Genomic DNA, 26,025 nt, shown 5'->3' with positions numbered 1-26,025 from the left:
TAAGAAATCGGGAAATGAAAAAGTCCTCTAATCACTAAAGAGAATGAATCAGTACATAAAATTGTTCCCACAGAAAAAGCCACCAAACCCACAGTACTTGACAGGCTAGCTCTACCAACCATTCAAGGAAAACATCATTCCAATATTATCTAAACTCTATCTTATCTGATCAGAAAAGGAAATTAGTAACACTCCTCAAGTTATTTTGGTAACAAAATCCAACGAGGACTATATATAAGAAAGGAATGTTGCAAATCAGTCTTGCTCATGGTTATAGATGTAAAAATTATTTTTAAAAAATATTAGCAAACAAAATTCAGTGATTTATGAAAAGATAATATTTATCAATTTGAGTTGATCCCAGGAATGCAAAGTTGGTTTGGAGAATTAAGTAACATAACTCATCATATTAACAGATTATAGAGGAAAAAAAACATGATAATCTTACTAATATATAAAAGACATTCAATAGCAGTTAACATCCACTCATGATTTAAAAAAAAAAACAGCCCCATAGCTAACTGGGAATAGAAGGGATCTTCCTATACTTGATGAAGAGCACCCATAAGTACATGATTACTGTACCGATAACTAACAGCACGCATCATATCCTTAAAGTATTTTCTTGAAGTATTCCCTTTAAATTCAGAAACAAGAGAAAGAGGCTCCCTAGAAAAACTTCAGTTCATCATTATACTAAACGTTCCAGCCAGTGCAATGAAACGAGAAAAAAGATTGGAAAAAAATAGAAATAAATTGTAATTATTTAAAGTTTGTGTAGTATATTTTATGGCAATTATACCTCACTAAAGCAGTTTTAAAAAACCTTTCTGTCTTGATTCTGGCCCAACCTGAGCCAACCTGGTCCTATGTAATTTGAACTGACACTCCCAGTATTGAGATAGAAGTGATTCTATGATAAGACCACAACCCCCCCCCCAAAGAAAAGACCACAACCCAGCTACTTTCACCCATATGCCTCCCTCTCTGGGAAATGGCCCAGGTTGAGGTTAACTACTTGGTGTAGAGATAGGAACTGTTGGTAATCAGGAGTACCTTTAAGGCAGGGGGGAGGTCTCTGCACCTATAATGGTACAGCTCAAACTGCATCATGCTTTTATTGAAACAAAGCTAAAAGCTCAGTTTTGCCAGATGAAATGTCATTGTTCTAGAAAAGGTAGAATTTTCACATCCATGGAGTTCCATTGAGTTGATGCCCAACAATGGGTGCTGCCAAAGCCTCACCCTAAGAGATCCTCTGTCCTGGGAGCTTTACTGTCATTACAGTCAATTGCACCTGACTGAGGCAATGAAACAGACATAGGCAGATGCCCCTACTCAGGAGCCCTGGCAAGGGGCCAGAATATGCTAATGCAATGGAAATAGCATATAACTCTATGCTGGCAATATATCCTATTAGAAGTATTGACTTTGTCACAGTGGCCTATTAAAAATCTTGAGTGCAGGGACATATGGTGGCTCCACATCTGCCATAATGCCAGCCAGTGATACAGCACTTGGAGCCCTTGCACTCTGATTAAAAATAGATCTGGAAGGCCCAACAGACTAATTTATCCATTACCAACCCTTGAACATGCTCTTGACACCATTACATTACTGACCATAAACCTACTCCCTGTTTTGTTTATCTTGGTTGTAGTGGATAGATAACCTTACCAGAAGGCCATCACAGTTGGCAGTCCAGTGTGATGATTAAGAGACTGGACTTTGGAACTTGACAGCAGTCATTTGAATCTAAGCTCTCTCCTTTATTAGCTGTGATCCTGGATAAGCCACTCAACTTCCCTAACCCTGGTTTCCTTATCTGTAAAATGCAGCTTATCATAGTCCCAACCTCATAGAGCTGCATGCAATAATATGTGTAAAGCATTCTTTATTACATGTTTAATTTTTATGCAAGTAATATATGAATATATATTCATTGTAAAAAAATTGGAAAAGTTAAGAAATGCATAACACACACACAAAATTTGTATGTATTTATAGTAACATTATTTGTGATAGCTAAAAAATGAAAATAACCCAAATGCCCATCAAGAGATGAATGAATAAAAAGTGGTATATCCATACAATGGAATATTATTCAGCAATAAAAACAAATTACAGGGATCCCTGGGTGGTGCAGCGGTTTGGCGCCTGCCTTTGGCCCAGGGCGCGATCCTGGAGACCCGGGATCGAATCCCACGTCAGGCTCCCGGTGCATGGAGCCTGCTTCTCCCTCTGCCTGTGTCTCTGCCCCTCTCTCTCTCTCTGTATGACTATCGTAAATAAATTAAAAAAATTAAAAAAAATAATAGCCACAATAAATTTTGAAAAAAAAAACAAATTACACACTGGTACATGGATAAGACTCGAAGACATTAGGCTAAGTGAAAGAAGTCAGTAACAAAAGACCACATATTGTAGGATTCTGTTTATATGAAATGTTCCAAATAGCCAAATCCATAGAGACAGAATGTAAATTTATGGTTATCTAGGGCTGGCCAAGGAGTAGGATTGAGGGGAAATTGGGAGTGACTGCTAGTGGATAAAGAGTTTCTTCTTGAGGCAATGATAATGTTACAAAATTGGTGGTGATGGTTACACAACTCTAGGAATATAATAAAAAACAATGAATTCCACACTTACATGTATGAACTATATTTTATGCAAACTATATCTCAATAAAGCTATTAAAGAACATATAGCATATAAAGCAAATGTCCCTTTTATAATCATCTGTGTCCACCTTTCCCTCCTTTTTCTGGGAACTCTAGTACATGTCATCTCAGATCATTTAAATGAGATTTCATACATATGTGTACATATACGAGCACATGGTTTTTACTTCGTTTTAGGATAACTTCGAGCATTTGTTCTGCAGCTTGCTTTCTATATCTATCAATGGCGCTCAAATTCCTTTCATGTCAGGACACACAGCTCTACCTCATTCACTTAATTGATGAATTATAGCTCAGTGTAATGAGAATGATGGATGAATCATGATTTATTCACCAATCTTCTTTGCTGGACACTTAGATGGTGTCCATTTTTTTTGCTATTTTAAACAAGGTTTCAGTAACATCTGTGCACAAGCTTATTTGTGCACGCAGAAAGTAATTTTTCTAGCAGAATTCAGGCTTGCTGTATTGAAGAGTGAAGTACATGAAATTTTTTTCAATTCTGCCAAATTGGGCTCCCAATGGGTTATATCAAATTACATATGAACAATCAGCTTATACAAGTATAAATTTCTTCTCATCCATTGTCTGTTTTGGAAATGAGTTGATTGGTTTCTTATTATTGACATGTGAGAGTTCTTTATGCATTCTGGACCCAAGTCATTTCTTAGATACATGATTTGCAAAGACTTTTTCCCAATCATTCTTTTAAAGGATGTTTCTTTGAAGGGTACTTGGCTGGCTCAGTAGGTGGAGTGTGTCTTTTCATCTCGGGGTTGTAGGTTCAAGAATATTGGGTGTAGAGATTACTTTTAAAAAATAAAATCTTGGGGATCCCTGGGTGGCGCAGCGGTTTGGCGCCTGCCTTTGGCCCAGGGCGCGATCCTGGAGACCCGGGATCGAATCCCACATCGGGCTCCCGGTGCATGGAGCCTGCTTCTCCCTCTGCCTGCTCTCTCTCTCTCTCTCTCTCTCTGTGACTATCATAAATAAATAAAAAATAAAATAAAATAAAATAAAATAAAATAAAATAAAATAAAATAAAATCTTGGGACGCCTGGGTGGCTCAGCGGTTGAGCATCTGCATTCGGCTTAGGGCATGATCCAGGTCCAGGGATCAAGTCTCGCGTCGGGCTCCCTGTGAGGAGTCTGCTTCTCTCTCTATGTCTCTGCCTCTCTTTCTGTGTCTCTCATGAATAAATAAAATCTTTAAAAATAAATAAATAAGTAATAAAAATAAAAAGTAAAATCTTTTTTAAAAAAGAATGTTTTTTTGAAAAGCAGGAGTCTTAAATTTTGATGAAGATTAATTTATCAATTTGTTCTATTACATATCATATCTTTGGTGCTGTATCCAAAAACTCTTCCCCTAACCCAAGGTCACAAAGATTTTCTCCTAAGTTCTTTTATACAGCTTAAATATTTAGATTTTACATTTAGGTTTGTGATCCACTTCTAATTTTTGCATATGATTTGAAGTTCATGTTTTGCAAATAATATAAATGATTTCAGCACTCTCTGTTGAAAAGACTATCCTTTGCCCCTTGCATTGTCTTTGCACTTTGGAAAAAAATTTAGTTACTCATAAAAATGTGGGCTTTATTTTTTTTAAGATTTTATTTATTTATTCATGAGAGATACACAGAGAGAGGCAGAGACATAGGCAGAGGGAAGGCTCAACCATTCAGCCACCCAGGTGCCCCAAATGTGGGCTATATATCTCAACTCCATTCTGTTCCATTGCTCTATTTTTCTTTATTCCAATACCACATTGTTTTGATTAATATGGTTTAATAATAAATCCTGGGGGATCCCTGGGTGGCGCAGCGGTTTGGCGCCTGCCTTTGGCCCAGGGCGCGATCCTGGAGACCCGGGATCGAATCCCACGTCAGGCTCCCGGTGCATGGAGCCTGCTTCTCCCTCTGCCTATGTCTCTGCCTCTCTCTCTCTCTCTCCCTGTGTGACTATCATAAATAAAAATTAAAATAAAAAAATCTTTATAAATCTTGGAGTCACTTGGGGTTAGCCCCGCAACTTTTTCACTTTTCAAAGTTATTTTGCCTATACTCGGTCCTTTAGACTTCTGTACCAACTTTAGAATTAGCCTGTCAATTTCTACCAAAGAAAATCCTGCAGGGATTTTGATCGGAATTGCATTTAATCTATAAATCCATTTGGGAAGACTTGAAATCTTAACAATAATGAGACTTCAAATCAATGAAGAAGGTATACTTCTTCATTTAGTTAATCATCTTTAATTTCTCTCCACAATGATTTGTAGTTTGTGGTTGCACAGGTCTTTCATATCCTTTATCAGATTTATCTCTAAGCATTTCATATTTTTGTGCTATTATAGATATATATCTTTGAATTTTTAATTACTGATTGATTTAGTTGATTTCTGTATGTTTATTATCTGGAAGCATTGCAAAATGTCATTAGTTCTAATAGATTTTTGTAGATTTTATCAAATTTTCTAAACAGATAATCACATCATCTGCAAATAAAGACAGTTTTATTTTTCTTCTTTTCCAATCTAGATGTCTTTTATATCTTTTTTTTCTCTATTTGCACTACCCAGAGCACCCGTACAATGTTGAATAGAAGTGGTGAAAACAGACATCCTTGCCTTGTTCCTTATCTCATGGAAAAAACATTGCCTTTCATCATTATATGTGATGTCAGATGTAGGGTTTTTAGAGGCACTTTTTCAGGTTGAGGAAGTTCACTTCTTTTTTTTAAGATTTTATTTATTTATTCATGAAAGACACACATAGAGAGAGAGGCAGAGACAAGCAGAGAGAGAAGCAGGCTACACGCAGGAGGCCTGATAGAGGACTTGATTCGGGAACCACGGGATCATGCCCTGGGCCGAAGGCAGGCAATGAACCGCTAAGTCACCCAGGCATCCCAAGGAAGTTTGCTTCTATTCCTGGTTTTGTTGATAGTTTTTTTTTTAATTTAAAAATTCGGGGAGGGATCCCTGGGTGGCCCAGCGGTTTGGCGCCTGCCTTTGGCCCAGGGCGCCATCCTGGAGACCCGGGATCGAATCCCACGTCTGGCTCCCGGTGCATGGAGCCTGCTTCTCCCTCTGCCTGTGTCTCTGCCTCTCTCTCTGTGTGTGTGACTATCATAAATAAAAATTAAAAATTAAAAAAATTCGGGGATTTTGTCAAGCACTTTTTCTTCATTATTGAGATGATGATATGGTTTTCTCCCTTACTTTATTAATATGGTGAGTTACATTTATTTTTAAATGTTAAACCAATCCTGCATTTCTAAAGTCCTACTTAGCAATGACGTTTATACTTCTAATATAATGTTGGATTGGATTTGCAAACTTTTTTTTATTGGAGTTAAATTTGCCGACATATAGCATATCACCCAGTGCTCATCCCATAAGGTGTGATTTGCAAACTTTTTAAAGACATTTTTCATCTATATTAATGAAAAACAGTGATTGGTAGTTTTTTTTTTAACATCTTTTCCTGGTTTGGGTATCAGGGTAATGCTTATAAAATGATGACTTGAGAAATAGTTCTTCCTCTTCAATTTTCTTGAAGAAAATTTGTAGTGGATTTGGTATTATTTATTCCTTAAATCTTTAGTAGAAGGGAAGGCATCTGGGCCAGGAAATATATTAATGGGAAGGCTTTAAACTACAAATTTGATTTCTTTAATAGAATTATGACTATTCAGATTATTTCTTTTTGAGGGAGCTTTGACAGTTTGTGTCTCTTTTTAAAAGATTTTTAAAAAAGTAATCTCTACACCCAACGTGGGGCTTGAACTCACAACTGTGAGATCAAGAGTCATACTCTCCATGGACTGAGCTAGGCAGGCAACCCTAGTTTGTCTTTTAAGAAGCTTATCCATCTTATCTAAGTTGTCAAGTTTATTGGCACAAAGTTATTCATAATATTCCATTATTACCTTTATTAACAGTGGCAGAATCTGTATTTCAGTGCCCTTTCTCATTTCTAATATTATCAATTTGTGTCCTTTTTTTCTGAAAAGTTTGGCTAGAGGTTTATTGATTTCTTTGGTTTTTCTCAGAGAGGCAGCTTTTTGTCTCATTGTTTTTTGTTATTGTTTTTCTCTTTCCTATGCTGTTGATTTACAGTTTAATCTTCATGATTACTTTTTTGATTACTTTGTTTCTAATTAATTTGCTTTTCTTTTTCCAGTTTTTTAAAGGTGAAAACTGAGATCATTGATTTGAGATCTTTCTAACCCACTTCTAACTACTAACCACAAATTCTGAAATATTGTATTTTTATTTTCACTCGGTTTAAAATAATTTTGAATTTCTTTTTTGATCTCTTTGACTCATGGGTTATTTAGAAGTGTTTTGTTCAGTTTTTAAATACATGTGAATTTTTCTCAAATGGTTTGGTTACTAATTTCTAATTTAATTCCATTTTGCCCAGAGTATATATTGTGTCATTGATTCCTTTAGACTTTATCGAGACTTGTTTTTATGTTTAAGAACATGATCTTAATAAATGTTCCATCTGCACTTGAGAAGAATGTGACATCTGCTATTGTTTAGTGCACTGTTCTATATATGTCAATTAAGTCAAGTTTGTTGATAATGTCATTCAAGAACAATTGTGTCTTTGATGATTTTCAGCCTACTTTTTTTTGAAGAATTGCATAATTATATTTCATTTTCATTTTGAAAATCTTTTTCTAATTTTTTACATTTCGTTTTTTTGTGTATTTTTATTGGAGCTCGATTTGCCAACATATAGCATAACTTTTTTATCAATTATTGAGAGAATATTGAATTCTCTAACAGTATTTGTGGATTTTCATATTTCTTCTTATAGTTCTATCACATTATGTTCCATGTATTTTTTAGAGGCATAAACATTGAGAGTTGTCATGTCCTCTTGAAGAATTGACCCTTTTATCATTATGAAATGCCCTTCTCTATCACTGATAATAGTATTATTCACTTTGAAATTCATTTTGTCTGATGTTAACACAGCTCTTAGCATCAGCTTTCTTTTGTCTAGTGTTAGCATAGTGTGTCTTATTTCATCCTTTTACTTTTAGGCTATTTGTGTCTTTACATCTAAAATGTGTATGTTGAATGAAGCATATAGTTGCACTTTGCCTTTTTAAAATCCAGTCTGACAATCTCTACCTTTTAGTTAGATTAAACAATTTACTTCTAATATGATTAATGACAGGGTCGGTTTTATTTTTTTAATTTTTTAAAAAAGATTTTGTTTATTTATTCTTGAGAGAGAGAAAGAGAGAAAGAGAGAGAGAGAGAGAGAGAGAGAGAGAGAGAGATACAGGCAGTGGGAGGAGCAGGCTCCATGCAGGGAGCCCGATGTGGGACTCTATCCCAGGACTCCAGGATCACGCCCTGGGCTGAAGGCAGGTGCTAAACCGCTGAACCACCCAGGCGTCCCACAGTTGGTTTTAAGTGTATCATCTTATTATTTGTTTTCCAATTGTCTCATCTGTTCCTTGTTCCCATTTTCCTCTTTTTCTACCTTTTTTTGAATTCATTTTACATTTTTAATTATCGTATTTTATCTCCTTTTTTGGCTTTTTAGCTTTAGAGACTGATTCATGGTTTACAGAAAATATTTTTTAAGTTATACAGTCTAACCTCAAGTGAATTCATACCACTAACATTTTGTTTCTTCCCTTCCAGCCTTTATGCTATTATTGTCATACATTTGATTTTTGCTTACTTATAAACCCCACAATTCATTTTTATCATATTTGTTTAAAGAGCCAGTTATCCTTTAAAGAGATTTAAATATATAAAAATGTATATATTTACCCAGGTACTCATCATTTTCAGTACTTTCATGCCTTTGTGTAGATCCATATTTCATGTGTTGTCATTTTTCTTCCGCTTGAATGATGTCCTTTAACATTTGTTATAGTGTGGGATTGCTGATCATAAAATCTTTCAAACTTTTGTATGTCTGAAATATCTATATCAAATCCCTTTTTAGCAATATTTTCTCTGTATATAGAACATTAGATTGACATTTCTTTTCTCTCAGTACTCTAAAGATACTCCTCCAGGGGTGCTTGGGCAGTGCAGTTGATTAAGCATCTGACTCTTGATTTCGGCTCAGGTCATGATCTCAGGGTCATGGGATCAAGCCTAGAGTCAGGCTCTGTGCTCAGCACCGAGTCTGCTTGAGATTCTCTCTCTCTCTTTCTCTCCTTCTGCCCCTCCAACTCATGCTCTGTCTCAAATAAGTAAATAGATATTTTTTAAAAATTTAGATCTTATTTATTTATTCATGAGAGACACACACACAGATTGAGAGAATATGAGAGAGAGAGAGAGAGAGAGAGAGAGAGAGAGAGAGAGAGGCAGAGACACAGGCAGAGAGAGAAGCAGTCTCCATGCAGGGAGCCCGATGTGGGACACGATCCTGGGTTTCCAGGATCATGCCCTGGGCCAAAGGCAGGCACTCAACTGCTGAGCTAGCCAGGCATCCCTCTTTTTTAAAAAATTTAGAAAATAAAGATACTGCTCCATTCTCTTCTCACTTGTACCATTTCCTTTTCTTTTTAGTAGGTTCTGTGCCCAGCAAGGAGCCCAATGTGGGGTTTGAACTCATGACTGTGAGATTGAGACTTGAGCTGAGATCAAGAGTTTGGATGCTTAACCAACTCAGCCACCCAGGCGCCCTCACCTGTACTATTTCCAATGAGAAATCTGTCATTCTTATTTTTTTTCTCATTACATTACTTGTCTTTTTTCTCTGGTTACTTTTAAGATGTTCTCCTTATCACTGGTTTTGATAAATTTAATTAGGATGTGGTTTGGTATAGTTTTCTTCATGTTATGTGGGGGGGTGGATTTTCTGAGCTACTTCAATCCATGGGTTTATGTAGTTCATCAAGTTTGGAAATTTTTCAACAATTTTTTTCCTCAAATGATTTTTCTGTTGTCTTTTTGCTGTCCTTTGGGGGACAGTCTAATTACTCATGTATTTGACTACATGAAGTTGTTTCACAGCTCCCTGATGTGTTTTGCATTATACTGATTCTTTTTCCTCTATATTTTTTCATTGTTAATAGTTTTCATTGCTGTATTTTTTAATTTACTAATATTTTCTCCTGTAATGTCTAATCTTCTATAAATCCCATCTAGTACATTTTTAATGTCACACATATTTTTCATCTCTAAATTTCTGTTTGAGTCATTAGAAAAATCTTCTGTGTTTCCAATTAACACTTTGAACATGTGGACTACAGTTAAAGTAACTGTTTTAATGTCTTTGGTAATTCTAATATCTATGTCAGTTCTGGGTTGGTTTTAATTGATTTATTATTCTCATTAGGAGTTGCATAATATTACATTGTATGAATGTACTATAATTTATTTTGCCAGTCCAGTACTGATAACATTCTGTTCCTTCCAGTCTTTTACGAATACAATTAATGCTGCAGTGGACAGCCTCATATTTATGCTGTTGTGTCAGTATATCAATAGGATAAATTTCTGAGGTCAAGTTGCTGAATCAGAGAGTATATGCACTTTTAAAAAATTATTTATTTCATTTATTTGAATTTATGATTTGACAGTCATTCTTGCTTCTATAAAGGACTTGGGTCCATTCGTGCAAGTAATATCTGAAGCAGGTATAATCTTAGCATCACTGGGTAAGTTTGGTATCCATTCAAACACCATGCATTTGGTTTGCCCACTCTGACCTGCTTGATGATAACTTCCTAGTTCTTCCCATTTGGCACTGCCCTTCAACTTGTACCACTTTCCTAAGACTCCCTTGCATGACCACTGATTTTAGATAGAATTTTCTTTTGGACATAATTTTCCTGTTTCCTCTCTCAAAGGACATGACCAGGGACATTGGGAAGGAGTATCTTTGGTTTCTGGTTCTGTCTTGCAGGACTAATTCACCGGACTACCCTTCTTTCTAGTCTCCACATTATGGGAAGAGGTTCAAATAGTAGTTAGAGGGCTACTTTCTCCTTGGGCATAGATTTAGGGCTGTATGCTTATGTATCAACTACTAGGAAGAAGCTTTAGTCACTGTGTTGGCACATGCCCTAGCTTGATAGAGATCCATGCTACCGACTTTGGGCTCCAAATACTACTATATATGAAGATATTCAACTATCCTGCACAGTGAGATCACAGAAAGCTCCTCTCATGTCTTCCTTGTCTCCTGCATGCCTAGAAACATGAGTGAGTCAGGTTAATGCCTCTTGTAAGTTCAGAAACTACTTGGATCCCTTAACTAATCTGAGAAATATATTTGGTGGCCCACCTTGCAAAGGGGAGCCAATGCACTCTGTCACGACTTGAGGATAAAATAAACTCAAGGCCTTTAAATTGTGTGGTAGACCAAATCCTCATCAAATGAACCCAGATGCCCACTCAATTCATACTCATCAGTATGGATACTCATCAGTATGAATGGAACCACTACCAATGAGTTTTTCTGATTGGGACACCCTTGACCCTTAAGATCACCTCATATGTAAATATATAGGAAGTGGTAACTAGACATTGCTGCCCGTCACCCACTACCTAATCCCACTTGGTCCTTGACTTTGCTTTTCTGGAACCTGAAGGCCTAGCCATTGATACAGGGAGAAGTCTCAACGGGTTAGCTAGCGCAAAGAATGGTGACGTATAGGGTGGATTCACACAAAGTGGTTAGCAGGAGTCAAAAACTTATACTGATAATGTTCATTACTTTAAAGTGTCCTATATAGTGGTGTTTGGGTATATGTGATTATCTCCTATGTTGATGCTGTCCTCAAGGGCCCAGCATTTTTCAATACACATATTGTCCTGACCTTCAGCATTCTGGTAGCTTACAGCTCATGTCCAACATAGCTTGGGGGAGTATAGAAAGCAGTGGGATGGAAGTCATAACTACCGTAAAAATAAGTATTTCTAGATGGATTAGTGTGACAAGTTGTGGGAAAACTCAGGCATAGTAAGGAAGGGGAACCAGTGTAATGTTAGCAAATCAACTTAGTTTAAAAAGGTGAAACAATAGAGATACTCCTCTAGTTAGTATTTGATTTGGTTGGTGTTCTCAATCTGACCTCTATATCCATGAGCAGTAAGCAGTTGAAAAATAGATACTAATGTGAAGGGCCTTGAACAGGGCCCTCCAAAATCAGGATGGCAATTGAAGGCCATAATTAAAGACCAAATAGCTGGATAATTTGGAACCAGAAGACTCTTTTGACAAAGTAATCATAGCTGGAGTAGATACAGAGCTGGTGCTGAGTATGCAATGAATGCTTTTTTTCAGGACATCTGCCACTATGAGGATTTTGTGGAGTTATGAAAAGGGAATATGCTAGAAATAGTTTACTGTAAAATGGCATCTTGGAGGTGTTTAGAGATTCAAAATGGATGAAGAATTCTCCTGGATCTACTAGTCTACTTTTTGAGTTGGAAGCAGCTATCATAAGTGATGAGTCATTGAAGATATTGTGTCAGAGAGGGAGCTACAATAACAACCATATTCAAGGTCTTGACTTCAATGGGCCACAATAGCCAGCAGGGTGGGGTCATAGTACAAGAGAATTACTTTTGTGTGAGCTTCTCTATCTGGGAAATAAAATCACCCACTCTAATAGAGTAAGTAATTCCAACATTCTCTGCCTCTTGGGGCTGTCACTGCATCACCTAAATCTCATCCAGGTGCTATCATAAGTAGGCATCTATCTGTAGCCTGATCTGGATCATGCCAGTTAGTTGTAGAGTGTAGTGGGGTAGGACTTGACGTCTAAGAGATTTAAATCCAAAATCTGGGCAGCTCAGGTGGCTCAGCAGTTTAGTGCCACCTTCATCCCAGGGCATGATCCTGGAGACCCAGTCCTGCATGGAGTGTGCTTCTCTCTGCCTATGTTTCTGCCTCTCTGTGTGTGTGCGTGTGTGTGTGTGTGTGTGTCTCATGAATAAATAAAAAAATATTAAAAAAATAAATCCAAAACCTAATTCTTCAAACTTAGACAAGTCACTTAATCTCTTCACACATTAGTTTCCTTATCTCCAAAATAGTAATGGTAATAGTACTACTGACCTCAAATAATTTTTGAGTATTTTTTTAGATTTCATTTATTCATTCATGGAAGACACAGAGAAAGAGGCAGAGACATGGGCAGAGGGAGAAGAAGGCTCCTCACAGGGAGCCTGTTGCAGGACTCGATCCCTGGATCCCAGGACCATGCCCTGAGCCAAAGGCAGATGCTCAACCGCTGAGCCACCCAGGCGTCCCTCTATTAGTATTTAAATGAAATAATTCGTATAAAGCATTTATCCCAGTGTTTGGAGCACAGGTTTAACATTAGTCATTATTATTTTGCTTGGGGTTGGGTAACCCAGAAGGTCTGTTGAAGAATCTACCAGAGTGAGTCTGCCTCCATCTTTCCACCTTACTCCAGTTATTTTTGAGGTAATGTTGGATCCCTCCTTCCAAACAAATGAAGCTCTAGAACACTGGATTTAAACTAGAATGTAATGCCACTGGAATCTGTGTTGCCCACAGGGATAGGTCTGAGCTGGACTGCAGTCTGGGGAGAATGGAATGAAAGTGGGCAATCCAAAATGCAGCATTCTGAGGAGAAATTGAAACCAAAGCCACAAGAAAAGTAAAATCTAGATGTTTCTCCAAATAAGCAGGTAAGGCAAAGGAATCTGTGATCCAGGCTACAGAGTAGAAAGTGGGAAAATTACTTAAGAGCTAGACAGGGCTTGGTTATAATTCAACTCCACCATATACAAGGTGAATGGCTTTGATCATCCTAACTAAACTTGATTTATATTTTGGATCAGCCATTTCCTTAGCTGGTGGCCTTGAAGGAATTACTTTATTTCTATTCTACAGTTTCTTCATCTGGGAAAAATAGAAATAAAAAGAACATGTTGAGTCTTAGAGTGCTTGCAAGAATGAAACATGGTAATCTTCATAAAATGCTTAGTTTATATAGTGCCTGGTGCATAGTAAGTTCTCAAAGAATTTTCATCATTGTTGCTAAACAGAGAGTGAAGGAGGAGCCTGGGAGCATTTCCTGGGCTAAGGAATAAACACACAAACAAATTTTATAGGGTGCTTTTGACCACAGCATAAGCAGGAGATAGAAAGGGCATTGACTCAGCTTGTACAGACAGTATCCTCCTGGCTGTCCTTGCTGCTTGATTTATAAAAACTACAGATAGGAACAGTTCAAAATGTGGCCCACTATATATCCACCATGGAGATGCTCAAAAAAAGATAATCCTGTCCATTTTGGAAGTCTGAGCTGCTGGGCCTGTCTCAGTTGCTCTAGCCTATTGTAGTAAATGAGTATCAGTCGTGGGTGTTGTTTACCCTTGAAGTAAAGCCTCTGTTTTTAGGTTTGCCTTGATGGCTAATGGTTCTTACACCTTCACAAAGTCGATGGAACATGTGCAGGGATGTTTCCTTCCTGGAGAAACAGGCAAAGAAAAGGATAGTGATGTAGCCCAGATCCTCTTATATTAGATAGGTGTCCATAGTTGTTTTTGATGGCTTAGGCTTCAATTGTGTAGGGGCATCTAGGGTTAGGATACCAGAGTGAGGAAAGAAATGAAAAGTAGCTCCAGTTGCTCAACTATGACCTTGATAAGAACCAGATAAACTCCTTTCTCTTTTGAGAAGGTTGACCTGGACGTAAGTGTGGTAAAAGGCAGTAGAAGACAGCAGCGATATTCCACAAACTTCAGATATCGACAGACCACTTTGATTGACCAGAGGGATCCCAAGCTGGTATGGTTGGAACTTTGTCAGGCACCATGCTGACAATTTGGGTGACCAGGCCTTAGTTTAAGAAAGTCACCTCTGGAATTTCTTTTTTTTTTTAAAGATTATATTTATTTATTCATGAGAGACACACACAGAGAGAGAGGCAGAGACATAGGCAGAGGGAGAAACAGACTCCCTGTGGGGAGCCTGATGTGGGACTTAATCCCAGTGCCCTGGGATCATGACCTGAGCCAAAGGTAGACACTCAACCACTTAGCAACACAGGCGTCCCACCTCTGGACTTTTCAAGGTTTTCCCAGAGGTGGTCCTGCTTCAGATGGCTCAGAACTTCCCAGACGTGAGGTTCTTTGGAGGTCAGATCATGGGGAATAAGTTAGGATATCCTCCAGGTAGATAACAAACCTCCTTGTTAATGAAGTCATGTAAAATCAGGGGGTCAGCAAATCGTGCCTCATGGGTTAAGGTCAAGCCACTTTTCATTTTTATTTGGTCTACAAGCTAAGAATGGTTTTTATAGCAAATATTTGCAATTGATTTAATGGTAGGAAATGCTAATTTTGAAACCCAATTAAGTAAAATGTTATTCCGAAAAAGAATTCCAATTTCTCATTGGTAGGTCTGTATTATCAAAAATTATACTCAATCATTATTATATTTAGAATTTTGTTAGTAAAAATTTGTGGAAATTCTTTTTCTTTCTTATTATAAAAGCATCTATATAATATCCTGAATTTGCACTCGACCCATAAAGCTTAAAGTATTTACTATCTGGCCCTTCACAAAAGAAAAAGTTTGCTGACCCCTTTGTAACATAATAAAAGTAATGGCAAATAATGTTAGCTAATATTTATTTTTTATTATACGCTCAGGCAACACTCAGAGTTTACATGGATTATCACATTTATTCATCATAGTAACCTTATTGCCATTAGTATAATTATGTTAATTTTATAGTCATTAATATGAAAGAGGAGAAAATTTTTGTAATCTGACCAAGAATGCAGAAATGGTGGGGCTAGGATCTGAATTCAGTCTGCCTCTGGAACCCAAACTATCAACTACTGAGCTATATACATAATGGATCAGGCATCACTCAGGTCCAAAAGCTGAATAGCAAATTCAGACTGGTCAAGACACATGTACAAAGGAAACTTCCATTTCTTATTCTCTTTGTCAAAGATGTAGGCCTCCCAGTGCTCAGCCCTGTGTTCTGAGAGGGCAGTGATCAGAGGAATAAACATATTATAGCTGTACGAATCCTGGCAGAAATGTAGCATCCCGTTTTTCTTCCTCACTAGGAGCACCAAAGCTTTTGTGGGGGTTAGGAGGCTTGGCGAATCTCTCCCACAAATCAGCTTCTGTAGACATTCAGGAGGCCAGGGTGTTGGAATCTAAGGGGTTTGTGTTTGGCAGAGAATGAGCCCTGAATACTGGGATGATTTCCCAGTCACATTTATAAGAAGATAACAATTATTCTTCCTCTATGCCCCCAAATGCTTCTTGGCCCATGCATCGGGTGACAGATGAGTTAGGCCCCAGAGGGTATGAACAACCCTGCAACATAACACAGGATAGTGATTCTCAAAGTGACAGGAATGAGATGGTGGTGGGGAAAATGGGATATGGTTTTCCAGCCAGCAGAAGCCGAGAACCAAGGGTAATTCTCTCTGAGAAGCTGAATTAGCAGAGACTCAAAACCTCTGGCCTAAGAAATATAAAGCTTTCTAGGCCCACTCTTGTTATTAGAGATAACCTCGCATAGACAGCAGGTCAGAGATTTGAGGAATGCTCCTGGAGCTCTTAGGGTGAAGGAAAACTTGTCCATAAGTCTTCTCTATAATGAGTTTTAATGTTTTTGAGTCAGAGAGACACATCTTCTGGCCCCAAAGGCTACTCCAGCAGATTTCAGTAGCTCATTCACTACCCCAAACACAAGCTGCATGGCCCTCTTCTTGCCTTACCTCCAAAGCAGCAGTCTTCAGTATTCCCATACAGTAAGAACTATGACCAGGAGGGAGAGATCTATGTGCTTTATGACACTGTTAAGGACTTCAACTGTGACCTACTTTCCTTTTTTTTTAAGATTTTATTTATTTATTCATGAGAGACACAGAGAGAAGCAGAAACATAGACAGAGGGAGAAGCAGGCTCCCTGCAGGGAGCCGGATGCAGGACTCGATCCTAGGACCCCAAGAGCAGGACCTGTGCCAAAGGCAGACACCCAGCCACTGAGCCACCCAGGCACCCCCCGGCCTCACCTTTTATGAGTGCTTCATGTAATACTGTGACTTACTTACTGACTTACTTTCCTCATAAGACCTCAACACAACAATAATAATAACAAAAAAGACTTCGTATGTCCCATGCACTGTTTTCAGTAACATGAGTATGACTGTGTGTTCCAACACCATCCTACAAAACTGGCTCTTTGCTTCTCTGTCTCAGGGGCCCACTGGGAGTAGCCACCTCTACTCCATTCACCCTGGGATCTTCTATCCTTACAGACTACCTTGAAAGCAGATTTGGAATCAGTTTGTATCTGAGTCCCAGCTTTGTTACTTTATTAGCTGTATGACTTTGGGGAACTTACTTAAGCACTCTGAACCTGTTTCCTCATCTAGAAAAATGGGGATACTTTATAGGGTTGTTATAAGGATTGGATTAAAGATGTTAATTTGTCTAAAGCACTCAGAATAGTGCCTGGTACATTGTAAGCTCTCAACAGATTAGTTTTTGTTATACAGTGCATAAGATGCTATGTCAAAAAATAAATAAATAAAAATAAAAAAAAGATGCTATGTCAGGCATAGATACTAGCATATCTACTTGGAAGTATTTCCTACCAGACTGTGAGCAATAGTGAGCTGATAGATGCTTAACAATTAGCTCTCCCAGAAAAGAAAAGGGAGGGGGGACCCTTGATTTATAGTTTCATAATTTTTTATAGTTTCATAATTTATGTGAAATAAATACTTTGACCATGGACAATGTCAGGTTATTAACTTGATGTCACTGAACCAAAGCTGGGAAGGAATGCTATCATAAGTGACTTGAAGAGAGAGAGTCCTGTTTTTAGCATTGAAAGTTTTAGTACCCAGTGTCTCACATCTTGAGTAAACTGGGATGATAGGTCAACCTAGGCTGATTCTAGTTATTTTGGTAGTAGATCCAGTTCCTAGCACAGTGCCAAGGCAGAGAGTAGCTGTTCAAGAAATTATGGATGAGGGGCACCTGGGTGGCTCAGTGGTTGAGTATCTGCCTTTGGCTCAGGTGGTGAATCCAGGGTCCCGGGATCGAGTCCCACATCAGGCTCTCCACAAGAAGCTTGCTTCTCCCCCCGCCTATGTCTCTGCCTCTCTCTCAAATAAATAAATAAAATATTTTAAAAAAGGAATATGGATGAATTGCATGACTGCAGGGCATTTTGTAAGATACAGAGCAGCAGGTAATCCCAGCTCTAGCTCATGTCTGGTGGCTCAGTGTATGGATTTGGGTTTTAGACACTCGCTTTGCCACTTAATAGCTGCTCCTAGCCTCAATTTCCCCATCTATGAAATCAGGATGAAAGTACTCACCTCCTAGGGGTGCTGGGGAGGGCTAAGTAAGGTGAGGAATGAGACAGTGCCAAAGGCATTTTCTGATTGTAGTAATTGCTCAGTAAACGCAAATTAGCAAACAGTTCCCATTGTGCCCTTCTATTTACTTCCTTCAGGCCTTATATTTGGTGATTTATTTTACTCTTTTAGTTTCTTTGGACTCCTTGCACTTGGATTAAAAGAAAAAATGAGGTATAGTCAAGGATTGGACATAGCTAGAGGACCCAGAGTGTGATTTGCTCTGGGAGTCAAAGCCCTACATGGGTTTGGCAGAGTGGGCAACATCCAGGGTAATCTAGAGGGCCACCTTGGCCCTGGGGGGCACCCATGGGCACACAGAATCCTTATAACAGAATTCTCCCATCAGCTATCAAGTTGTTTGGGAAAACAGATCTTAAAGGGGCCACACCTTAATTTATAAGCCTGGGGGTGCCTGAGTGGCTCAGTTGGTTAAGCCTCCAACTCTTGTTTTTGGCTCAGGTCATAATCCCATGAGTCATGGGATCGAGCCCCATACTGGGCTCTGTGCTAGCACAGAGTCTGCTGGAGATTCTCTGTCTCTGTGCCCCCTGCCTCTCTCTGAAATAAATAAATAAATACAATTTATTTTGTGAAGATACAAAATAAAAAATTATAAGCCTGCATCATAGGTTTAAAAAAAGAATGAACAAAGATTAAGGACTTGTGGGAATAAACCATGGAATTCCAGAATTCGGGAGAGAGGTGGGAAATGGAAAGAGAAAATGAAAAGCAGCCAAAGACACACTTCTCAACTAACTCTCAGCTTTGCTGAAAGCTGGCCCTATTGACACAAATACAGAGCTTTCATTTTTTAAGCAAGAAATAGTTTTCTGAAGAGCAAAAGAAAAAAAAAATTCTCAACTCTCCAAAGTTAGCAGACTGCGCCACTGAAATAAGATCCGACATGTGACTCATACCCAACCTAGGGGAACATCTGGAAATCAGCTTGCCACCCTTTCTTTGCTAGAGTAAATGTCTACCAAGTGAGGAGACCCCAGCCCAGAAGGAGAAAAAAGACGCTTCTCAAATCAAATCTTCTTCACCCCATCGCCTGCCATATGGCATGTGCTAACTGGAGTGAGAGCAAGTCCTGTTTGAGGATGTGACACAGAGAGTTCTCCCTAGCCTCTGCCTGTCAATTCCTGGGGTCCCTTGGGATGAAAATACAACATTCGTTGTAAAAGCAGCAGTGCTTTATTGTGTAATGTTGGAAAAAATTGCAGAGCAATAACAACAGCTAACGTTGATAACATTTATGTAGTGCTCACTCTACACTGGGCACCTTAGTGCTTGTCTTACTCAATCCCCACAACAACCTGGGAAGATATTATTCCCGTTTTACAGAAGAAGAAAATGAGGCTCAGGGAGGGAGAGCGGTAAAGCTGCTTAGGGTTGTACAGCCAGCAAGCAGTAGATGTGGCATTTCAACACGGCTAGTCTGACCCTAAAGTCTAGCTACAACACTTTTACGCTCTCCTTCTCCACCAATGTCAACCCAGGGAGCTCATTTCTCCGCACTCTCCGGGAGCCTGATCTGACCTTCATATATGGGGTTGACAATGTCCTCTCCTGGGCACAGAGGAAAGAATTAACATTCTTCAGGTTCTTTCTGGATTATCTTAAATGGCTAAAAATAAGGCTAGGAAAGTCCCAGCATCCACACTTTTGGCTACAGGCTCACCACGGCCACCACAATTAGATGTACATTTCTTGCATTCCATAAATGCCCCCAGCCAAGTTGGAATGGGCAAGTTGGAACAAAAAGCCCTTTGCGCTACTTGTCAGGCTCCTCAGAAGGGGCTCTTCTGTAATGTGTCCACGTAGGGGGAAGAGTGTCATTTGCAGGAAGGCGCACTAGGGGTTAGGGTGGAAACAAAACCAGCTTGGTGATGTGCTGATATTCGCTCTGTCAGAATGAATTCCCAGTGTTGGAAAGGCTGCCTTTGTGAATCTGTAAGTCTGCACTCCATCCCTCCTCAGGTTGCAGCTTCCTGATTGTTCCAGCTGTGTGTCCCTTCACTTTTTTTTACTCTGAGCAATTCAGCATCTGTTTCCAGGCCAGGGTCTCCACCAGCACATATGACATCATTGAGTGAATGACAAAAAGGCAGCCCCATTGGGAGGACAAATTAGGAGAAAGATGTCCCATCCTTAGGGCTGATGCAACCCTAAGCCAGAACACACGGCATAGGATGGGAGTCCAGAACGGTGTCCATCTCCTCGCCTCACCTCTCCCCAGCCAGGTGTCCTTGTGGTAGAAATATCTAGTTAATCTTCTACAGTGGCCCTATTCCATCTTCCCCAACCCACAAGGGTCTTTTCCCCTTCCAAGTATACTTCATATATTCAAGACCTGGAATATTGATTACTTTGAAAATAAGGCTACTGAGAGTGAGATTGACCAGGTATCTATTTTCTGCTTATATCTTGCCACCCCACCACACCACACCACACCCGTTGTGTAACACACGGCTGCCCAGCCTTCTTATATAACCTGTCTCCCCACTTCATAGGGAGCCAAAAAAACCCTCATTTAAAGGCAAGTTCTCCCTGGGAGGCACAGAGGTTACAATTTGACCCCACTTTCACAAAGTGGATTTGAGTGCCCTTTGTTGTTCTTTTTGGAGCCCACGGATGAGTTATTGGAATTTTGTTAATATCCAAAGGAGCCTTAGCCTGCCAGGGCCCGTGTAACGCAACCACTTCTGCTTGCACTCACTGTAGCAGGAAACACAGGCTGCTGTCTATAAAATAGGAGAATACCTTAGGGAAATGAATACTCCAGAGAATGGCAAGGTTCATATCTTGAACTACATTCACAGGCACTGAGGAAATCTATATTAATCAGCCGAAATGGAAGGCCATTTTATTTCAGAGTTAGACTGTAGTCAATAGCTGGAAGGACTGTAAAACATTGCACTGAATTAGGTACACAAGTGCTAGAGATTGGTGGGATACCTAGTCCTGCCGTGAGAAAGAGTCAGAGTTTTCTGAGGTGTTTAAAGAACTGCTGGGGAAAAGAGAAGAAACCCTTAAGGCCCTCCACCTCTAATTGATGTTGAATTTCTTTCTTCCTTGAGATTTTTTAAAAACTGTGACAAAATACACATAATATAAATATATCATCTTCACAATTTTTAAGTGTATAGTTTCGGAGTGTGGAGTCATTCACGTTGTTGTACAGCCAATCTCTAGACGTCTCTTCCTCTTCCCAAACTAAAACCGTGTGCACATTAAACACTAACTCCTGCTTCCTTCCTCCTCTCCCAGCCCCTGGCAACCACCGTCTACTTTCTGTTTCTACGAATTTGACTGCTGTAGGTGCCTCATATAAGTGGAACATACACTTCCTAAGGATTTTGATACGCACAATAGAGAACATTTCTTACAAACATTTCTGGTTGCAGTGTCCAAATTTGAGTCATAAAAAGACTCCATTTGGCCTATCCCTACCCATAATAGATTTGGCCTATCCCTACCCATAATAGATTCTGCCTCTAAGACTTTCTTCTTTTGTCCCTTAAGTGTTAGCGATTCTTGGGCCTTTGTCTTGGGCTCTCTGTTCTTCTCACTTCCCACAGTCTTTCTGAGCAATTTCACTTTACTCCCATGTATCCACGTGCTAAAATCTCCCAAATTCATATTCTCTACCCCAGGTTTCCCTCCTGTGATCTTTGCCAGGTTGTTCAACTGCCTAGTTGGCATCTACACTTGGATGTCTCCTAGGCACCTCTAGCTTGACATGTCCAAAAGTGAACTCATGACCCAGCCCAGTTGGCTCCTTCTTCTGGGTTATCTAAGTCAGTGAATGGCACTACCATCCATTTGACTGCCCAAGCAAGAAACTTAGGACCATCCTTACCTCCCACTGCTCTACCTCCCTGAGCATCCACTCAACCATCAAGACCTGTCTTCCCAAAGTCTTGCTTGTCTGCAGCATCTAAGAAGGATGGTACAAAAGATAACATAATTCACTCTGCATGGGAAGTGGGCAGAGAAAATCTCACAGAGAAGAGTCTTCAGCCAAGTATTGAAGAATGAATAAGAATATGCCAGAAAAACAGGTGGCTGGATCATTCTAGGCAAAAGTAGCCCCTGTAAACATGCATAGAGAAGAAATAGCACTTGGGAAGAATATCAAATAGTTCAGTGTCACTGGAGCATAAAGAGGAAGTCGGGAAACATGAAGAGAAAGGTTAGCATGGTGGTTCAAGGAGGGCTTTGCACACTGTGCAATGGAGTCAAATTTTGCAATGCAGCAATAGTAAAATATTTTACAGAGCATTATCGGAATTGTGATTACAGATTTCTGGAGGCAGTGTGGGGCGTGAGTTGGAGGGGAACATCATGAAACCAACATTCAATAAAAAATGACATCTTACGTCTCTGGTATTTTCACTACCCATACCCTGAAGGACTTCTCTATGACCTCTCTTATGCTTCACTTCTGAGCTTGTGCCTCATTTTCTTGGCTCCTGCCACCTTGTCTTCTTTCCTATTGAGAGCCTTCCACTATATCCTTAAACCTGATGCTTAATAATATCCCTAGGGTCCTGGACTTGACTTCTTAAGTAGGATTAGCATTCCCAATTGTTGAAATCAACCCCCACCCCAACATATACTCCAGCACAGGGAAGTCCAGAAGTAGCCTAACTGGGATGCCACCAAGTGGTTGACGAATATAAGCACCAAGTCCAAAGGATCAAAGAGTTAAGATTGAAGGAGGTATACAAAGAAAGGGTTTCAAAATTAGGCTGAATTACATTTTTTAATTTAAATTCAATTTGCCAACATATAGTATAACACCCAGTGCTCATCCCATGAAGTGCCCTCCTCAGTGCCCGTCACCCAGTTACCCCATCTCCCCACCCACCTCCCCTTCCACAACTCTTTGTTTGTTTCCCAGAGTTAGGAGTCTCTTGTGGTTTGTCTCCCCTCTAATTTTTCCTACTCAGTTCCCCTCCTTTCCCTTATGATCCCTTTCACTATTTATTATATTCCACATATACGTGAAACCACATGATGATTGTTTTTCTCCAATTGACTTATTTCACTCAGCATAATACCCTCCAGTTCCTTCCACGTTGAAGCAAATGGTGGGTATTCGTCCTTTCTAATGGCTGAGGAATACCACAGCTTCTTTATCCATTCATCTGTCGAAGGGCTCAGTGATGAATTCAAATGTGCTGCACTCTCATGAAATGCCATCATAAATGGTTTTACTTATTTTTTTCAATAAAACTTTAAATTTTGCCTAGTATACTTCTAGCTAATGTCCTTAGCAGAAATAATTTACTTACAGATCAAAAAACAAAAATAAAAAAAACCCAAAACCCCAAATTAGGCTGAAATGAGTTCAAAGCAAGAGTAAATTGAAACATAATTGAGGCAAAAGATTGGGAGAACAGGAATGACTGGATGTTGAAAACATTTTTTGGTGTTGGGCCTTGATTTTAGAGTCTGGTTGGTGATTGAAATGGATGGGTGAATTTAAACGGAGAAAACTGGGCAAGATCTTTCAACCCTCCCCCACAACCAAACCCTTTTGCTAATAAGGGCAAGGGCTTCTTGGGTATATCTGGTGGAAGGCAGGGTACTACATTAGCTCTTTGGGTCCCTCTTTGTTTCTTGTCTTCCTTCCCCATAGCCCTTTAAGCCAACCTAACGCATCCATACACTGTTTTCCCACTTGTTCAGTTAAAAGCAACCCGCAAACCCCTACTAGTTTACATAGAAATCATGCTTTAATCCTGTTTACTCATTTCAAACCTTGTCCTTGATTTAATTCTACTTCTACCAGTTCTGAACTTTTGCTGGAACCAATGTCTTGATTTCTGCTAAGTATCGGGCCTGGTCTCTGTGACATTTAAACCTTCAACTCTTCCTGGTGAGTGGTGGTTTACCTTCCCCTCTAGTTCTTGGGACACTGGGTTAGCTATAAAAGATTCCATTTGTACTTGGGCCCTGCAGAACCCAACCCAATTCTGAACACATGAATAACTAGCTTATAAACCAGACTAGATACGTATTATCTCTCCATTCAACCTCCCAATAAAGGAGGATTTGAAAAAAAAAAAAAGGAGTATTTGAGTAAAAACCCTTCCTAGTAGATTTAGTATTAGAGCTCATAGGGTCAACAAGAGTCTATGATCCTCAGATATTGGGATTATAGGGCAAATATGTGTGTGTGTCTGTGAGTGAGCATGTGTGTGTGTATTGGTGGGGGAAAGGTACAGGAGTGAAGAGTGGAAAAATATTTCTTGGTAAGCAAGGAATATATGAGACAGGATGAATGTGCACAAACTGTGATCGAGACCAAATGGCACAGTATTGAATAATTTAATGATATTAGAAAGCCTAGAAAAAGAAATTAATTTGGGTGGTTGTACAGCTATAGCAGGAAGAGAGGCAAACATTGTCTCAAGTTTGATTATATCTCCAGATGCCCACAGTGGTTTAGGATTTATACCATTCCTTGGAATGTTAGAGGTGGTCCTGTGGTACTGCCCAGGTACCTTCAGAGGTAGTAGATGTAGAAACTGTGGTTGGTGTAGAACAGCATGTTCTTTTTTAAAAAGCCAACTTTATTGAGGTATAACTTTCATATAATAAATATAATAATATATATTTCATATGCAATATAATGAAATATACCTGTTTTAAGCATACAGTTTGATATTCTGACAAATGCACACACCTGTGTAACCACCACCAAATCAAAACATAAAGGAGACCCCTGGGTGGTGCAGCGGTTTGGCGCCTGCCTTTGGCCCAGGGCGTGATCCTGGAGACCCGGGATCGAATCCCACGTTGGGATCCTGGTGCATGGAGCCTGCTTCTCCCTCTGCCTATGTCTCTGCCCCCCTCTCTCTCTCTCTGTGACTATCATAAATTTAAAAAAAAAGAAAATTGCTTTAAAAAAATCAAAACATAAAACATTTCCATGATCCAAAAAGATTCCCTCATGCCAATTCTCAGCCCCAGGCAACCAATAATTTACTATCTAGACTATAGATTATATGTGTCTTTTCTAGAGTTTCTAATAAATAGTATCATGATATATGGCTTTTTTGTCTGTTTTTTTAATCAGCATAATACATTTGAAGTTCATTTCTGTAACATGTATCAGTATTATATTCTTTTTTATTGCTGAACAGAATTCTATTGTATGTATGCACCAGTTTGTTTTTCCATTTACCTGTTGGTAGACATTAAAGCTATTTCCAGTTTTTGGCTGTTATTTAAAAAAAGCTGCTATATATTCACATACAAGTCTTTGTGTGGACATATCTTTTTACTTCTCTTGGATAAATACTTAAGAGATAGAATTACTGGGCCAAATGGAAAGTGTATGTTTAACTTTATAAGAAACTGTCAGATAGCTTTATAAAATGGTTGTACTATTTACATATTCTCACCAACATGGTATTATCAGTCTATCTTATTTTATTTTATTTTATTTTGTTTTATTTTATTTTATTTATTTTATCTTTTTAGTCTTTTTCATTTAAACTGGTCTTTGGGTGTGAAGTGTTATCTCAGTGTGGATTTAATTTTTATGTCTCATGACAAATGATATTGAGCATTGTTTCATATGCTTAATGGCCATTTGTATTTTTCTGGTGAATGTCTGTTCCACTCTTTTGCTTATTTTTTAAATTAAGTTGTCCTCTTATTTGAGTTTTAGAAGTTATTTATATATTCTAGATATATATAGCAAATATTTTCTCCAGGCTGTGATTCACCTTTTAATTTCCTTAACGGCATCTTTTGAAGAGCAGAAGTTTTTAATTTTGATGAAGCCTTATTTATCTATGTGTTCTTTAAGGAATTATACTTTTAATTTCATTAGTTTTCTTTATTATGTCCTGTATTCAATTTTAATTTACTTTTTTTGCTGTTTTTTAATTCTTTTCCTTTGATTACTTTTTGTTTAATTTGTTCCTCTTTTCTAGCTTCCTAAGG

This window comes from Nyctereutes procyonoides, unplaced genomic scaffold (assembly GCF_905146905.1).
Source record: "Nyctereutes procyonoides isolate TBG_1078 unplaced genomic scaffold, NYPRO_anot_genome, whole genome shotgun sequence".
Taxonomy (NCBI): Eukaryota; Metazoa; Chordata; class Mammalia; order Carnivora; family Canidae; genus Nyctereutes; species Nyctereutes procyonoides.
Note: the sequence above shows the minus strand (reverse complement) of the source record.